This window comes from Euprymna scolopes, chromosome 11, assembly GCF_053919585.1.
Source record: "Euprymna scolopes isolate OS-2025 chromosome 11, ASM5391958v1, whole genome shotgun sequence".
Lineage (NCBI taxonomy): Eukaryota > Metazoa > Mollusca > Cephalopoda > Sepiida > Sepiolidae > Euprymna > Euprymna scolopes.
This window is the reverse complement of record NC_136492.1, coordinates 83745128-83763471: the sequence shown is the minus strand read 5'-3', so window position 1 is coordinate 83763471 and position 18344 is coordinate 83745128. Positions and strand designations below refer to the sequence as shown.

Genomic DNA, 18344 nt, shown 5'->3' with positions numbered 1-18344 from the left:
ATTTGCTCAGTGGGGGAGCAAATAAACACCATCTGTTCTTACTACATGCTGTGCATATTTTTGTAACTTTGTGATATAAAGTGGGGGACCACTTTTCTGTGTTAATGTAATGTAAAATGATCAGCCATTTACAACCAGTCAGTCTCAAAACAATTCAAGTCATTCTCCAGATCATACAAGTTGCTTTTGAAGGATTCCAGTTATTTTTAAGCATTCAAATAATTCTTTATGTCATTCAATTTATCGTTAAGTTCATTGAAGTCATTTTAAGTCTTTTACTTTTTATCTATTTAAGTCATGTCATTCTATTTTACGGTCATTTTCGTTTATCTTTAAGAATTTAATGTCAATCCTACATTCATGCTTTCACTTATTACACGTGAGCACGCGACTAATGGCTATTGTTTTTTTTTCATATATTGAAAATCTGAGAGAATACACTATAATTCGCTGTTATATAAAGATGTGTTCATGAAAAATAACGTGTCTTTTGCTTAGTCACAGTAAAGTAGGTTAACATTATGAATACGATTTTCTCTAAACGAATTATTATCATATTATAAATGTTATGTTATAAAATATCATGTGAAAGTCCTTCCTGATAAGCAGTAATCTACAAAACCAAAAAAAAAAAAAATTAATAGAGATGATGTTGATTAAGCATGCGAGAAATAGTTTCATCTTTATTCAAGAAAGCTAAAAGCATTAAACCATGTTTAATTGATTAAAATGAAATCCATGAATCGGTAGAATGTAATTGTTTCAGGAAACGTTAACTTAGAGACTCTTTGTGGTTTTGTGCAAAGGCCATTTAATTCAGCTTTACGTTTTTTAAACTTTTCAGTCTGTATATGTCGAGTAAGTGAAGATTTGAATAAATTAAATTAAATATTAAGCTTGAATTTAAGATTACAAAAATTGACAGATATAACTGTATTGCGTTCTAGTGCGCTGCCCACTTAGATCCGTACCATTACTGATCATGATATCTTATCATTTCTCTAACACTTATTTCTCATATTGTAATTATTTCTAGACCTTAATACTTAGTGACCTCGCAAGTAAAAAAAAAATATTAAAAGTAATTTACTCGTTGGTTTGTGTCTGAGCTAAACCGTAAAAAAACACTGATATCGATGTCGAATTTGCGATTGATTAGACAAACTATACACCTATGACACTATCGTTTACCGAGGAGAGTTTGGGTACAAAACATGCTCCCCAGTATAAGACTCGATATCAAATGATAGGCAAAGGGAAACATCAACGGGTCGACATGTCGTAAGCTATAACCGGCATGGGTCGCTTCTGGAGTCTTCATTGCCAGCAGCTGGCGTTTTCATAGTCGGCATTAAATGGCAGGTACCGTATGCTGAAATTTAGCGCTTTTATAGAAATAGCAAACAAATGCAATTTTGTAAAAATATATAACTTATTTTATGTTTAAAAAAGGATGGGCATATTTTGCCCTCGATCAAAGCATGCAGTAAAACTGCTATATGCGTGCGTCCGTTCCCTAGAAGGTGAAGTTTAAACTATGTAAAACGATACAATCATATTCAATTCTCTCTTTTTTCAGTGAAAGATAGAGAAAGGGAAGGAAAGAGAGAAATGGAGTAAGAGAGAGGGAAAAAGAGAGGATTTCATGCGTAATGATAAAACATTGTTTTGTTTTTGCATCCTATCATGAGTTCTTTCGGTTTGGTCTTTCAAATTCTTAGTTCTTATATCGTTTTGACTTAGTTCAATATTATAAACAGCCGTCATTTTTTACTCGAGTCCTGATTGACAATAGTTACTGAAGCCGCTATGTTTTTTTTCAATACTAACACCTTTTTTCTCGCCTAGCTACGAAAACAGTCAGTGATAAGTTAGGTATAATGTTTATTAATGTAGAAGCCTTAGTTCTTCCAAAATGGTCGCTTTTCATTGTGCAACTCACTTATTCTAATCTAATTATTTTTTACGATAATACTGCCACTGGTATTCCCTAGTTTTGCTCACTATTTTGAATGTGTACTTAGTATAATCTTGTATTAATCACCTTTATGTTGTTTCTTTTTAACTTTTTCATCTGGGTAAAATCATACTTATTAAACAAATTCAAATTAATATGCAATAAAAATCACTATATTAACTATTATTGAAGACGTGAGCCTAACCTAGTTTATGTTTCCATACACTATCTAATTATAAACTGCAGTAATTAGATATTTGTTATTCGATACATTTTTTACACGTAAAATATTAGCGGACACATAAGCGAATAAAAAAGATAGTATAAATGAACTGATCTGCAAAAGATGACACCAATAATTTTTTCTTGATTCACTTCAAACGGAGTCGAGACTTTTTATGATTGGATCGCCCCATTTTATTATCACATTTTAATGTTGTGTGTTTTGCAAGTTGCTATCTTTTAATATGTGAGTATTTTATCTCTTAATCAAAGAAATGATCTCCGATAACCCAACCAACTTCCAAACAATCTACCTATTATGCAATATAGGCCAGTTTCAATATATTATTATTCTATTTAATAAATCACGCTTGAAATATATTATATAAATAAAATAGATAAGTGTATTTGGAATATTAGTTATGTTATCTTATTATTTCAATATGCAAAAATTCAGTATTTAAAACATTTTCATATTAAAATATTTATTAAATATTACAAAAAAAAACAACGTATTAAAACGCAAAGAAACAAATTATCAGTTCGTTAAGTATTTAATGTAGATTCTGACATGATATTTTAATTACATTTTGCTAAGATCTAGTTTATACAATATTTTTAATTTTCCTTTGCAATTTTGTTTTCAAACCCACAAAGAATCTATAACGTCTATCGCATTAAGAATAAAGTTCTCCTTTTAGCTAATATATAATTTTACAAGGGATCGAGCATGTGATAATGTATAAATTCCTGATTATCTCAGATAAAGTTGAATAGTTGAAGTTGTCCAATTGAACAAGTTGTAACTCTTAGAACCAGTATGACGCTGGGTTTTACACATAAATACCACATAACCTTGCCATATATGGCGAATTTACATTCAGTTCATGGATACAGCATTGTAAATGTTTAACGAAAACGATTTTTAAAAATAATACTTATTTAATACAGCTATCAGACTTTTATATAGCTCTCGTACCTTAATCTTCCGACCAGTGAATGGAAAACCCCCGAAAGTGCCAAAATGCTGAGTATCTGGACCTTAATATAAAAATCATAACGACATAAATTGTTTGCTGTAGTTTATTATCAGAAATCAGAATATTTATCCTGATTAAAAAAAATTAAACATCATGAAAAGACGTAAAATTATATTAGGCATTTTAAAAGGTGGTTGGTATCTGCTATTTGTTATTCAAGAAAATAAATATTGTTATTATAACTTAAGTTTCGATGAACTTATTTTCCTTAATTTGCACTTTAATTTTCTAAAAGTTTTGTAAATATTTCTCAATAGTTATTCAATACTAGTATTTACACATTTCAATTAATTTGTCATTGTTGTATGGTCATACAAACCTAAATTTATGTTTTGCATTAAAATGGTCATCATTTGCTACGGAGTAGTCACAAAAGTTTTGTTTGTACAAGACCAGTGTTTACCGGAAACCATCCTAACGATTACTACTATAGCACTGTTCCTGAACTACATAAGCATTTCAAAAAACTCATCTATCCATGAATGCTTTAAATATACTAATGCTATTCGTTTGTGAATATTCCACCAGATTAATCTTACTCTTTTTCTGTCTAAATATTTGTTCTCATCTCGATAAAACTCCATGTTAAACGTTGTTTTTTAGATCGTGTATAATGGGATCAACCTACACTATATCTCTACCGAGATCCCCTGAACATATCTAAACATACTAAGTGTGTTTTTTTTTAATTCAGGGTCAATCTCACAAAATAGAAACGCGGTTGAAGATTATCCTCCTATTCGCTTTAACTAAGCTGTTTTAAAAAGGAAACTTCGTTGCCCCGAAAGTCTGAGTGTACATGCATGAGGAAAAATGGTGAACACTCTTGCTAGAACAGCTATAGACGCAGATACACATCCTTCAAATCTAGACGAACAGTTCCGGTCGAGCTGTTTGCGGTATTCGCAGCTGTCTTAGGATTGGCTGTCTATGATTACCCTGAATAGTGCGAACCGTCCTGCATTGTGTGCATGGTGAGCGTTCGTACGGGAAACAATGTTCTATGACATTTCAACGGATAGTCGTCCATTTAAAAGTGATGTGTGTCATAAGAGGTCAGACGAGCATAGTATTTTACCTCTTTGATTTCTTTTAATTTTTCTGAACTCAAAATGCTGTCTGTGCTATCTTTCCTGGCCGCAGTAGCTTTTGCAATAAATAATAGCATGAACAAAATCGTTTTCATTGCAACAATTGAGTAGTAAAATGACATATATATATATATATATATGCATATATGTGTGTGTATGTATAAATATGTACATACCATACATACGTAGATGTACATACGTACATATTTATTTTTTACGAAAAATTTAAAAAGTAAGGGCGATCTATTCATATACATATAAATAACAAACAGAGCGTATATCTCTTTAAAACGCGCTAAGATAGCGAAAAATAATAACCGCAGTTCGAAGTTTAAATATCGCCAAATAAAAAAAAACAACACCAAATCTTTTATATATATATATATATATATATATATATATATATATATATATATATATATATATATATATATATATATATTATATGGAAAAATGCGCGCATGAAAAGTAATATTCTTAAGATTTTATTAAACCTGGAAAAGTAAAGGACAAGAAATTCAACCTGGAAAAGTAAAGAACAAGATATTCTAGTAAAGTAAAAAATAAGAATTTTTTAGACTTAAAATATGGCAGCTAAAAATAAAATTTGAATATTGATAAATATTTTATTTATTATTTGCATATGTTGTTGTGTATTGTTGAGTTAGAAAAGGTGTCAGTCGCTGGATTGAACTTATTTTCCCCCTATTATTTGCATATATTTATGTAGTGAAAATTGTTTGAATAAAATCAATTAATTAGTTAGTTAGTAGATGGAATTAATAATTTTATAATTTACATAAAAATTAATAATTTTATTATATCATAATTAGGATCATTTAATTCATTTTTTAGCTGCAATATTTTAAGTCTAAAAAATTCTTATTTTTTACTTTACTAGAATATCTTATTCTTTACTTTTCCAGGTTGAATTTCTTGTCCTTTACTTTTCCAGGTTTAATAAAATCTTAAGAATATTACTTTTCATGCGCGCATTTTTCCATATAATCCATGATTTTTCCAGGCATTGCTATTGTATTAATATATAAATTTATAATATTTATTAATGATTGTCAAAAAAATTAGCTCTCACACACACATTTATGCAATATTTATCATTCAATCACAGTATTTCCGAGCCAGGGTCTCTACCGAGACTGCGGTTCATGAATTCGTGATCTGTATAGAGCGTAAACTAACAAAAAAGAAGATGGCACTCGGTGTCTTTTTAGATATTGTTGGAGCTTTTGACAACATACCCTTCAGTAGTATGATCAAGTTGCTACGAGAACTCCATGTGCCACCAGTACTCATCCGATAGATTGAGTATGTGGTGAGGCACAGAACAGTTCAAGTAGAACTACTGAGGGCAACTGTTAAAAGGGAAGTAGTTAAATGAAACACCCAAAGTGGGATTTTATCACCTTTACTATGGAACTGTATGCTGAATCCCCTTTTAAAGTTCGGTTTTTTAATTATAAAAAAAAAACGATACACGGGATTGAACCTAAAATCTTTCCACCAAACCCCGGTACTCTAACCGTTACGCTAACATGTCATATTGGCAAAATCGCAGTAAAAAATATTTATATACAAAAAAAAGTTATGCAAAATAAAAAAAGCATTAGTCACTTATGTACTTACTCTCCTGTTTGTGAACCCACATATTTTGTTGTAACTTTTTTCTACTGAACCAATTTTCGATTTTTTTTTTCAAAATGTAGTTAATGAGGTGTTCTATCCAACTATATAACCTGTTTGAAATTTGGTTGCGAACGGAATTAGTGGTGGGGGTTTGAATGTGTCTCGATTCATTCAATTTCGGACTTAAGCATATATTCAACCACTACCGTGGTTGAATGATATATATATATATATATATATATATGTGTGTGTGTGTCTGTGTTTGGTTTTATAATTATGTATGTGTATATGTGCATACACATGCACACACACACACACACACACATATATATATATATATATATATATATAAATATATTTTTTCCCGATTTTGATACAATTATCGATTCCGATTCTTTATAGATATCTGCATACATTACTATAAATTGCTATTTCGTCCGGGTTACTGTAAAAAACACTTGGAAAATGTGTAGATATTTTTTAAACGTAAAAACAGTGTTGTGTGGTGGGGTTATAGATAGATTTTAGTTCGACTGGAAGTTTAAATCAATAAAAAAAATCCGATACTTCAAAAAGTGCCGATTTTTCAGATTTTTGATTCCGGTTCTGATTAATTGTTTCAACATATATATATATATATATATATATATATATATATATATATATATATATATATATATATATATATATATATATATATATATATATATACAGTGATGATCATATTTATTGGCACGGTAAAATAAAAATTAAATTTTGTCTAATAAATTTTTAAAAAGGGATTAAATTAAAGAAAATAACAAAGTATATTATGTATTTTTAACTGGCCTTTCCGATGCAGCAATCGGATTTTAGAAAAAATAAATAACAAAGGAACAACAAACATAATTGCAAAACACCCTTGTTCAAAATTATTGGCACGATTTATTTAATAATCAATTGTATAGCCTTTGGCCTTGATTACCTTCCTCAGTCGCTTTTCATAGTTTACAACCAAGTTGTTGCACTCTTCAGTAGTAATTTTAGCCCACTCTTCCTGACAATAATCCTTCAATTGAATAAGATTCTTAGGCTTCCTTTGTATTACCCTCAATTTTACTGTTCTCCATAAATTTTCAATTGGATTAAGGTCTGGGCTTTGTGATGGCCACTCCAAAATATTAATATGATTGTCCTCAAGCCATTTCTTAGTCAGTTTAGCCGAATGCTTTGGGTCATTATCTTGCATGAACCACCAACGACGACCAAGTGAGAGCTCTTTAGCAGAGTCTTTCAGGTTTTCATCCAATATTTTAACATAATCTTCCTTTTTTATGCTACCTGTGACCTTAACAAGTCGCCCTGGTCCAGAGGCAGCAAAGGATCCCCAAAACATCAAACTGCCTCCACCGTGCTTCACTGTGGGTATGGTGTTCTTAGGCAGGAAAGCTTCGCCAGATTTTCTGTTAATATAAGACACTTTATTATGGCCAAATAACTCTATTTTCGTTTCGTCAGTCCATAGAACACGTTTCCAGAATGCAACATCTTTATCAATATGACGTTTTGCAAAGGCTAGCCTTGCTTTCAGGTGCATAGGCTTCAATAAGGGAGTCTTTCTTGGACGACATGCTTTTAAACCAGCTCTCTTCAAAACTCTACCAACTGTATGTCGAGATACATTCACTCCAGAGGTGCTCTGTTCATCAACAATCTCCCCAACAGAGATCCTTGGGTTTTGTTTTACTTGTCGAACAATTTTCCGTTCATCTCTTGGGGAAAGAATCCTTTTTCCCCTCTACCCTCTAAACTCATAACGTGGCCTTGCGATTTGAACTTGTTTATTATGGCTCTAACAATGGATTTGGGAAGGTTTAGCTTCTTTGAAATCTTATCATAGCCCTCCCCATTGGTATGGCATGCTACAACAAGCTTCCTGACGTCTTCGCTGTGTTCCTTAGTTTTAACCATGGCGATTGAAAATTATAATTTAGTCACTTATAATAGTTTAAATAAATCGCTATCTAAAAATTATCTGAAAAAAATTATTCACTAAATTAGCGTTAAACAAGCATAATATGGCTATAAAAAAGTTCAGAAAGCACGTAAACCGGAAATTGATTGATATTATACTGATACTAAAAGAAAAACAAAGCCGTGCCAATAATTTTGAACAAGGGTTTTTTGCAATTATGTTTGTTGTTCCTTTGTTATTTATTTTTTTCTAAAATCCGATTGCTGCATCGGAAAGGCCAGTTAAAAATACATAATATACTTTGTTATTTTCTTTAATTTAATCCCTATTTTAGAATTTATTAGACAAAATTTAACTTTTATTTTACCGTGCCAATAAATATGATCATCACTGTATATATATATATATATATATATATATATATATATATATATATGTATATATATATATATGTATGTATGTATGTATGTATGTATGTATGTATGTGTGTGTGCTAAATGTAAAATATCGTGTATGTGCTTAGTCATGTCATTTATAATTGATTTACATTAATTTAGAGATGTGCATTGTTTATTCAATTCCATTGAACTCTACTGTAACTTTCATTTATGGGAAATAATCAAAATTGTGAATAGAACGATTTACTAAATAAACGCATTGAATAGACAATCATACTTGACGGCCCGCAAAGCCATCCAATAAACGCTATTCTATTTCAGTCGCTATGAATTGGGCTAGACTTCCGTTTCTCTCAATCAAGCTAAAATAGATTGCAAATATATAATAAATGCAATCGATTTTAACTTTACCTAATGGTTTCTGTATTCTCACCTCTGTCACGATTTGTCATGCAAATGTCAGTTTTAGTTTCTATATGCAAATTGATTTCTGCATTAATTTGATTATTTTGTCAGATGATTAACAACACGTTAAGTTATTCGTATGTAAGTGAATTATCAATTGTAGTAGTAGAAAAACTAGTGTTGCTGGTAGTAGTAGTATGTGTAGTTATTATAGTAGAAGTGTATATATATATATATATATATATATATATATATATATATATATAATAATAATAATCAACATTATAATCTGGTTTCTGAATTTTTGTGATAAAGATTCTGTACTTCATACTTTTTGGATTCTTCCGGCTACTTTTCTTAATTTCAAGATCATTTTCACAAGGTATGCAAGGATGCTTAAGGTAGTGGTAAGAGTACTTTGAAAAATCAAATTTAAAATGTGATACTCCTCTGAAGGTTGAAGGTTCAGTTCTCGGTGTGAAAGCTAGACAAATAGAATTTCGTAGGGTCTCCATCTAGTCATGGCTGACGGAACTAGACAATTATACCCCCAGAAATTGAATAAAGATTACTGTTCGAAATTTTGTTCAACTCCCCGGGTTCGACAGAAACAATACCGAGTTCGACAAGATACACCTGAAGACGGTCGGAGGGTACATCGAACTAACCTTTGCGAAAATGATACTCAGAATGAGAACAGAGTCGAAAGAATTCAAGTAATATGAATTATTGTAAAATCAATTATTAAAATCAATTATTAAAATTAGCATCATTTTTAAACAGTAAGAGAGCTCACAAAACTCATTGCCAGTTATTTATAGAATCCAAAGAGAAAATTGCTTTTTGAGATATTTTTTCAGACTCCGAATCCTTGATTTAATTTGCACATAATTTGCATCGCAGCAAAATGCGTATTTGTTTTTTTATATGCTAGCAACAACCGTAGATCCTCGCTGGATACCAGCGGCAGCAAACAAATCTAAGATACTAGCAGTTACTTGACATTGGAGTGTAGATGTACTACAGGTTTTCTTCCTTTCGACTTACCATCGTGTTTGGCTTTCACAGAGATTTTGTATGCAATCACGGTTTTTTTCCTTTGTCATTTTACCTCATTTAATTTACTTATCTGGGAATAGTTAGTCTCTGTATGTTGTGCGAATTGGTTTATACATTAAATAATTGTCTTTAATATTTCATTTGTTTTCCCATTGTAATTTGTGGTATAGTTCAAATCTACTATTTGCTTTAAATTTCTCCTAGTTCTATGTCGAATGTTTTGGACTTTTTCTTATCGTTCCTAAAATGATTGATAATATATTGATAATCTCCTTGTTATATATTTGTTTTGTTTTTTTTTTACTCTGAAAAGTCATATGTATTTAATCTGGTTATATACCCATGTAGTCTTTACTCTGTTTTTCATATAAATATTGCATTTTACTTTATCATTAATGTGTTCCTAATTAATATGACCATATCAGCGTTCTTGATTGATTATATTTGTCGACTTCTACGTCGGTTGTTACAGATAATTTTTATATATTTTACTTTTAAAATATTGCCGCTGTTTCTGCTTGTGCTATTATCTGCGCATCTGAAGTGCACGTATTTGAACACTAAGCAGTAATTGCGTCTGATTTATTTGGACCTCAACTTGTTGCATTTACTTTATCGAATTTGCAATCCTGTCTACACTCTACATTTAATACACAGATGTGTTCTTTCTACATGTTATTTGTGACCGCATCTTCTGTACTACTATTACCACATATGTCGGAATTTGCGTGTGCCCTTTTTGTAGCCAGGTATTTTACGATGTATTTATTTTGCTTATATTAGTAACACGCTCTATACATTGTATTATGTAGATTATTCTATGTTCGCCTATTTGTATCCTGTTAGACTATTTACTGCCTTGTTCGTATTAGGAATCAATGCACTCATTGTTCTCTCAATTATGGTGTTAAAATTTGAAAAATATGTAGATGACGATTTTCTTATATCTGTCGATTTCTATATCTGTATTCGATATTTATATAAACAATGTTATTCTTTATATATTTTCTGTGATATTTTTGTGTGTGTGTCTCCGCTTTTTAGTTTAATATAATAAGGACCTACTCATTGATCTTTCCGAACATTTAAAATATACCGAAATGTAACAATTTAGGAAAATTTAATACTCGGGCTTGATAACAAAACTCTCCTTTACTATGTATTTTGTATTATTACGCACTAGCAGTGACGCACGGCGTCACCCGGCCGTAAAATACGCTTGATATTTTAATTAATGCAGAATTCCTTTATATTATTACGGAGTCAATTTTCTCTCCATTTTTAAAGGTGTGATTTCAAAATTAAACTACACACACACATACATCCGTATGGCTTGGAGTATCAGCTTCAAGCGAAACTGACATCAAACCATTTGAAGGCTACATGTATATATATATATATATATATATATATATATATATATATATATATATATATATTAGCAGGGATACACGACGTTTCCCGGGATTGAATGATGATCAACGAATATTTCACACTCATATAATTTTATTGTCATCGCAATCCGTGAAATCTCCCGGGAGGAAGCTTTATATCCCTCCATGCAGTAACTTAGTCCAAAATATGTGTTATTCTATATGGCACTCTGGAGAACCTACTGTTTTTTTTTAGTAAAATTATTTTATATGAACATCCTTCTTGTTAAAGGAAAAACACATAGAAATTTATGTGCTGAGTTGGAACCTACATATCACGTCATGCCAAAAAATCACACACACAAAAAAACACGTAAAATTTCAAGTCTTATAACATTTTGGGGGGTTAAGTTAATACTATAAAAAATATGACCTTCAACGAATGGTGTAACATCAATATTTTCGAACACCGAAGAATATTATCAAGACAATACTTTAAGAACATTTATATAAATATCTACCTGAATAAATTTGTACGTAAGATGTTCTCTAATTACACGAGATTTCCAAGTTAGGAAATTACAAAAAAAAAAACAAAACGTAACTATGTTCTGAGTATATCATTAGCCTGTCATTAGTAAGATTACAGCATTAATTATTTAAAAGAAAATACTTTATTTCTTCAAGTAAGTTCATTTCGTTTTGAAAAATATATATACAAGATGAATGAATTCAGGGACATCTTCGTTTAGAAGATTGATGCCCGGATAGAAGCAACAAACCTATAACAAAAATAAACCACCAAAACTAAAGAAATAAAAAAATGCAAATAAAAGAGGTATTTCTAAAACGCCGGCATAATAAATCAGGTACACGCAGCACAACATTTTTGTAGCACACGATGGACCCTTTTAATTATCAAGACAAAGCGTTCAGCTTTTTTTAGAAGGTTCAGATATTATTTTAACATCGATTGCAAACACTGACCTCATACGAAATGCTCGATTACTTTGACGAACGTTGCGAACCACTTATCACATTTGATCCGACACTATATATTATTAATAAAATAAACAAGAAACACGGATCTAGAATTCGCGAAATCGCTGAATTAGTGTACGGTTTTGAAGTCACAATACCTTATTGTTTCACAAAAGGTAACTATGAAATAATTTTGCTATATAACACGAGGGAAATTATTTGGGGTTCGTTTCGAAAGTTAACAAGCGCCGTAATTACATATAACTTGGTTAATTGTCGATAGATGATTTTAAATGTCATATAGTTGTTCAATAACTGGCTCGGAAAACTGTCGAAATTGAATCAAGAGTCTTAGCATAAGTTGATGGCGAACTCAATGTCTCTGTACAAAAACTTGCAGAAGATTGGCAGAGGGTTCGTAATCAAGAATATATATGAGGAGTATTGAATTACTTATCAAATGAAGTGTTCACAAAAAGTATAGGAAGATGCAGGAGTGAGACATATGATTATCGGGAAATAAGACGACACCAATTATTGTACAGAAAGTAAAAGATGTAAAAGCAGAAAAGCATCAAAGAATCTTATTATGACAAACTAAACGCCTGTGAAGCATTAAAGAAAAGAACAAATTTGAACCAAAAGAATTGGGTATTAACATATGTTCAAATATTAAAATATAATTCCAAAATTTACCCTCTAAAAAATAAAAAATGGAATATGTCCACACGGGATTTTTTTTTAAATTCCTGTTTTAAAAAAGATAAATTGGAAAATGGATACTTCTATTTTAAAACATTTCAATGTATTTGTATACACGTAGATGTCATTGATATTTGATACAATTATACAATTATATATATATATATATATATATATATATATATATATATATATATATATAGATTCAAGTTTGGTAATTTTATAAAATGATAATAAAATTGGATGGGATACATTCAATATATACTTTTATACTATATAATATATAAATTTCAAATCAATATGTTTTCAGTAGTGTATGAATTAAATTCTCTATAAAGGAGACACCAGTTGTTAAATCGACACCATCGATAGCATAATACACGGAATGATAGCCTTGATGTACCTGTCTGAATATTTGGGAATACCAGGCGCTTTATGTAAAGGGAACGTCGAAATCTCCTTGCAACAGTTGCAAAATTCTAACGTCGTCATCTCCCATAACGGGGATATATACGGGAGTGTGAACAAATTTTAAATTTTATACGTTCATGAATATTCCTTCATGAGAAGAAGCTTATTTATTCCGGTTTGGGCTTATTTCCGCAGTATAATATTTTGTTTCATTTTCCTCGATAACACTTAACATAATTAAATCCTTCTTAGATAAGAGAAAAATCCAGGGTTTCCTCGACGGCCGTACATCTAAACAATATGATATAAATGTGGGAGTGCCCCAGGGGTCTATCCTTGGACCTCTATTGTTCCTGATATTCATAAATGACCTCCCCGACAAAATTGCCTCTGAGATGGGTATATATGCTGATGAAATTACACTCTATGGCAGGTACGACAGGAAGACGAACACACTAGAGGATGATCTCCAATCTGTAGTTGAATTAGGGCATAAATGGTTGGTCACGTTCAATGCCGCCAAGACTGAACTAGTTTCATTCAATAATTACAAGAAACCCTCTCTACCACCTATAGCAATGGCCAACGACTCTTTATCTGAGAGTAAATATTTCAAACTCCTTGACCTAACGTTCACAAGAAACACGAGTTAGAACAATTACATTGAAGGGATTGCCAGGGCCGCTGCAAGAAAGGTGGATTCTCTCTACCGTGCTAGACAACACCTAACACCCGAAAGTATCCTGCACGCCTATAAGGCCACCATTCGCCCATGTATGAAGTTTTGTTGTCATATTTGGGCTGGTGCATCTGCTACTAGTCTCTCGCTCCTTGACAAGGTTCAAAAGAGAGTCGCAAACCTGATAAGCCCTGAACTGGCATCTAAGCTTCAGCCTCTGTCCCACCGACGAAATGTTGCATACCTCTGCCTGTTCTACAATTATTTTAGTGGTGAATGCTCTGACGAACTGCAATCACTTATGCACTCACGACGTGAGCAACCGAGACAAACCAGACAGGCTGCTAAATCCCACCCCAACACTGTAGAGATCCCTAGATGTAAAAGTCTCTCAGAAACGCACTCATGCAACCACCTACAAAACTCTTTTTATGTCATAATATATATATATATATATATATATATATATATATATATATATATATATATATATGTGACGGAACATTTAGAATTAAATCCAAGAAATAGGAAAAACCTCAAAAAAAATATTATTTGACAATGAATACAACTTTTAAAGTTTCGTTCTTTATCTATAATCTATTGATCTATTTCGTATATTGAACTTTTTTTATTTGATTGTAATTGTCTTAGAAATATAGGTACTAATGTTTATATTATGGAAATTTGCAATATTATACAAGAAGTAATAAAAAAGTATTTCACTATTTCAGTCAATGAATATATATATATATATATATATATATATATATATATATATATATATATATATATATATATATATATATGGGGGCGTATGTGTGTGTGTGTGTTCGCAGTAAGAAGATTAAAGGTAGTTATATTACACTTTAAACTAATAAATTATTGTAACCACACCTAGCGTCGAAAGCACGCTTGTAGAATTTTTAAAAGGCAAATTTACACCTTAATTGTACTGCATTATACAAGTATATGCTGAAAGCATTTGATAATTTTAGTAAATTAACGAATATCTTCCCATCTTTAATTGAGCATATTGAGAAGTGATACACGAATTACCATTAGCGTATAAGAGATGCTCTTTGTGTAAACAAATCGGGCTAAGGTATTTCGGACGATATCAAAGCATCGTTAATCTCACGACTCGCTCAGCAGACGCTGATAGTATAATGGATAGGGGCCTTGACTGTCGTACAGACGGTCGGGGTTCAATCCTGGCTTGAGGTAGTTGCCTGTCTAGCCGCACTGATGAGCTCTGAAACAGCGAAACAATACTGTTTGTGGATAACTATATATATATATATATATATATATATATATATATATATATATATATATATACATGAGTAAAATGATTCATAATTTTGGATTGAAAATCAGTTTCATACGGAAAAACAAACTAAATAAATAGTTTGTACGATCGTTTCGTGACGCGGGGATAGTAAGACAGCAAAATAAACTAGCCTTTTTGTATTAAGGATGACCTTCATGGAAATATTTTTAAAAAAATAATAAAGAAAAAAGAGGTTACTAATTTTCATGTTGATAAATAAAATAAAATAAAGTGGAAAAGTAAGGTTTAGCGGAAATATGTGTAATATTTCTAATGAAAATACATATATACCTTTTTCCGCCCGTTTTGAAAGTGTGTTATTAATTCAGTCCATCTATTTTTTGGCATGTTGTTAAAAGTTATCTCCTAATCGTTGAAATAATTATTTATATTACTTTAAATAAAACGCTAAATTTATTATAGCCAGTGTATAATCTTAGAAATGTAATTTTTGATTTACAAATTATAATTTAAAAAGGAAGGTAACTGCCATTTTTTTAAAAAATTACATTTAACTAAAAAAAACCTTATTCAATCTAAGGGAGATACCTATTAATTATGTATACATTAAATTATTTATTTATAGTTAAAACATATTAAGAATAATAAAGTTTATAATAGTAACACTATTAACTTTTGTGATAGTAATTTAATAATAATATGCATAACAGTAATTATAATAGTTATAGAACTAATATTAATACAAAATACATAAATTTAAAATAAAATAGATAATAAAAAAATAAAAATAGAAAATAATGGTAATAAAATTCTAATTAAAATAATAACAATAATAATAGTAATAATAATAATTATTATTTTTATTATTATTATTATTATTATTAAGTTAGAGATTATGAATATTACAATATTTAAAATAGATAAGTAATCAGAAAATTTGATATATATATATATATATATATATATATATATATATATATATATATTATATTTACATTACAACGAACACTGTTTTTAGTAGTATTAATACATTTACTAATGCATTAAAATAAACTCTGGTCTTTGGACTCTATGTCTACTTCGCTCAATATATATATATATATATATATATATATATATATATATATGATGAAAATAATGGAAATAGTATTCCGACAAAGTAGAGAAAATAAAAAGGAACAAACCGTAATATGTGTTCATCAACGTTTCGTCTTAATTTCGAGACTTCCTCTGGATGAATGAGATTAAAGAACCAAAAAATATACCAGTACAAAATATTTGAAAATGTTTCACGTGCACAGTGTGACGCAGTTCTATTTCAAAGAAACGGAAAATTGATGTTGGAAATACAAAAAGGAGGGGGTCTGGCGCTGTTAAAGAGAAGGAGATTTTAGTGACGTCATATAGTCGTTAATTTAATTTAAAACTATGAACGCTATTTCCCAATATAATATAAACTAGCGTTCATAGTTTTAAGAGAGCTCTGAAAAGAGGGGACATCGTTTTCTTTTTTAAATTCCCTACTCAGCTCTGTTCGCATCAACTGGATGAGGCGCCGTGGGAATTAAGCAATAGCGCGCGTTACACCAGATAGCAGAGCACGTAAAACATTTAGAAAGTTATGATCTTTATGTGTCTGTAGAAATTAGTGAAAATAAACATGATAAAATCTTAGTTTTTCCTGCGTCTCCTGGCGTTGAATTACTCTAGAATATGAAGTAGAAGAGGTAGTATCGACTTGAGTGCTGATTTAATCTTCAAATAAAATCGTTTACAAATTAGTATTTATTTATACCTAACTCATCTATATGGACCAGACGGGCAACGGAAAACATGCATTAAGTAAACGTCTTCATTCTGAAAAGTATTTGCGCTGAAATATGGTGATAAAAATGGTTAAGATAAAAAAAAAGTATACAAGAATATCTAACGTATCAACTTGTTAGTCGTTCAGATATAGATACTCTTTTAGCTTTGTAAGAGTTTTGAGGTTCACATTCATGCATTCTAATCCAAAATTTTTAGGGTTTCAATAGAGTATAGTATCAATCCTGAGACAAAGATTGTTATATTTATTTCAGTGAATACGATGTTTTAAGCATGTCATTTGGGTCCCACGACAAAAGGAGGATGAACCTGTAAATTCACCCTTGTCCATTCACCCGTTCCTCTGCCTACATCTTTCTCAATATCTACGCCTAGAATTTTTTTCTAAAAATGTGCACAAAGATTAACCATGATAGGAGTAAAAATGTAAGAAAACGGATTTTCCGGGAAACTCCGGTTGACCCCCTAGTTTCGGGTTTAAATGGCTAAAATTGACACTTTTGTGCTTATTAAAAAACATTATGCCTTGGGTTTTTATAAAACTTTCTGAAAGGTTGTAACTAAATGATGGCTATATAATTTTTTTGTCTATACTACGCGATAACTCTTAGATCTGCCCCAATGGCTCTTTTAGGGCCAATAAAACACTCAATTTTGGGGATTATTTTACCATATTTTTCCTAAATATTTTGTGTGTGTTTATTGAGCATTTTTGGCATAGTGGTGTACTAAAATTTTAACATGTTAAGGCCTTGGAAACTTTTAGGGGAACAAATGTTAGACTTAGTCATTTCTTTTTTTGCATGGTGCAGAACTCAAATTTTATATGTTAAGGCCTTAAACTGCATCGTTTGTTCATTCTCACTAAGATTCGATGCCCCCTAGGGACGTTTAGGACTAATAGAGAGGGGCAAATGATGAACTTAGTCAGTTTTTATGAATCTTTCGCTGTGCACCCACGGGGAATCATGTATGCTTCATTTGTTTCTTTTGAGTTTGATTAGAAACATACATTTTATGACTATAAAACAGTTTTTTTTTCCACCACTGGTTGCAACAATTCAATTCACGAAGTATTTCTTATGAATAAACTAATTTATTGATCGTCTGTATTAAAAGTGTGTCACGCATAAGAGAGTGGGTATATCTATTTTACTGAAAATGGAAAGAGTCTTTGTTCTGTTTCGGTTTGGGCGAATTTTTGAATGAGTCGGTAAATGTTTTTTTTTTAGTTCTGCAGCTCGCGTCTCTGTATTGATTGGGAGAGTAGTATCTTTGTTTTGCGCCAAGGTACATCGGTGTTTTAATGC

At 30.8% G+C, this 18344-nt stretch overlaps 1 protein-coding gene across 1 annotated transcript in view; it reads left to right on the top strand.

The window, feature by feature from the left end:
* Window positions 1–18344, top strand: part of LOC145287952 (uncharacterized) — an 881042-nt gene that overhangs the window by 45968 nt on the left and 816730 nt on the right. The window lies entirely within an intron of this gene.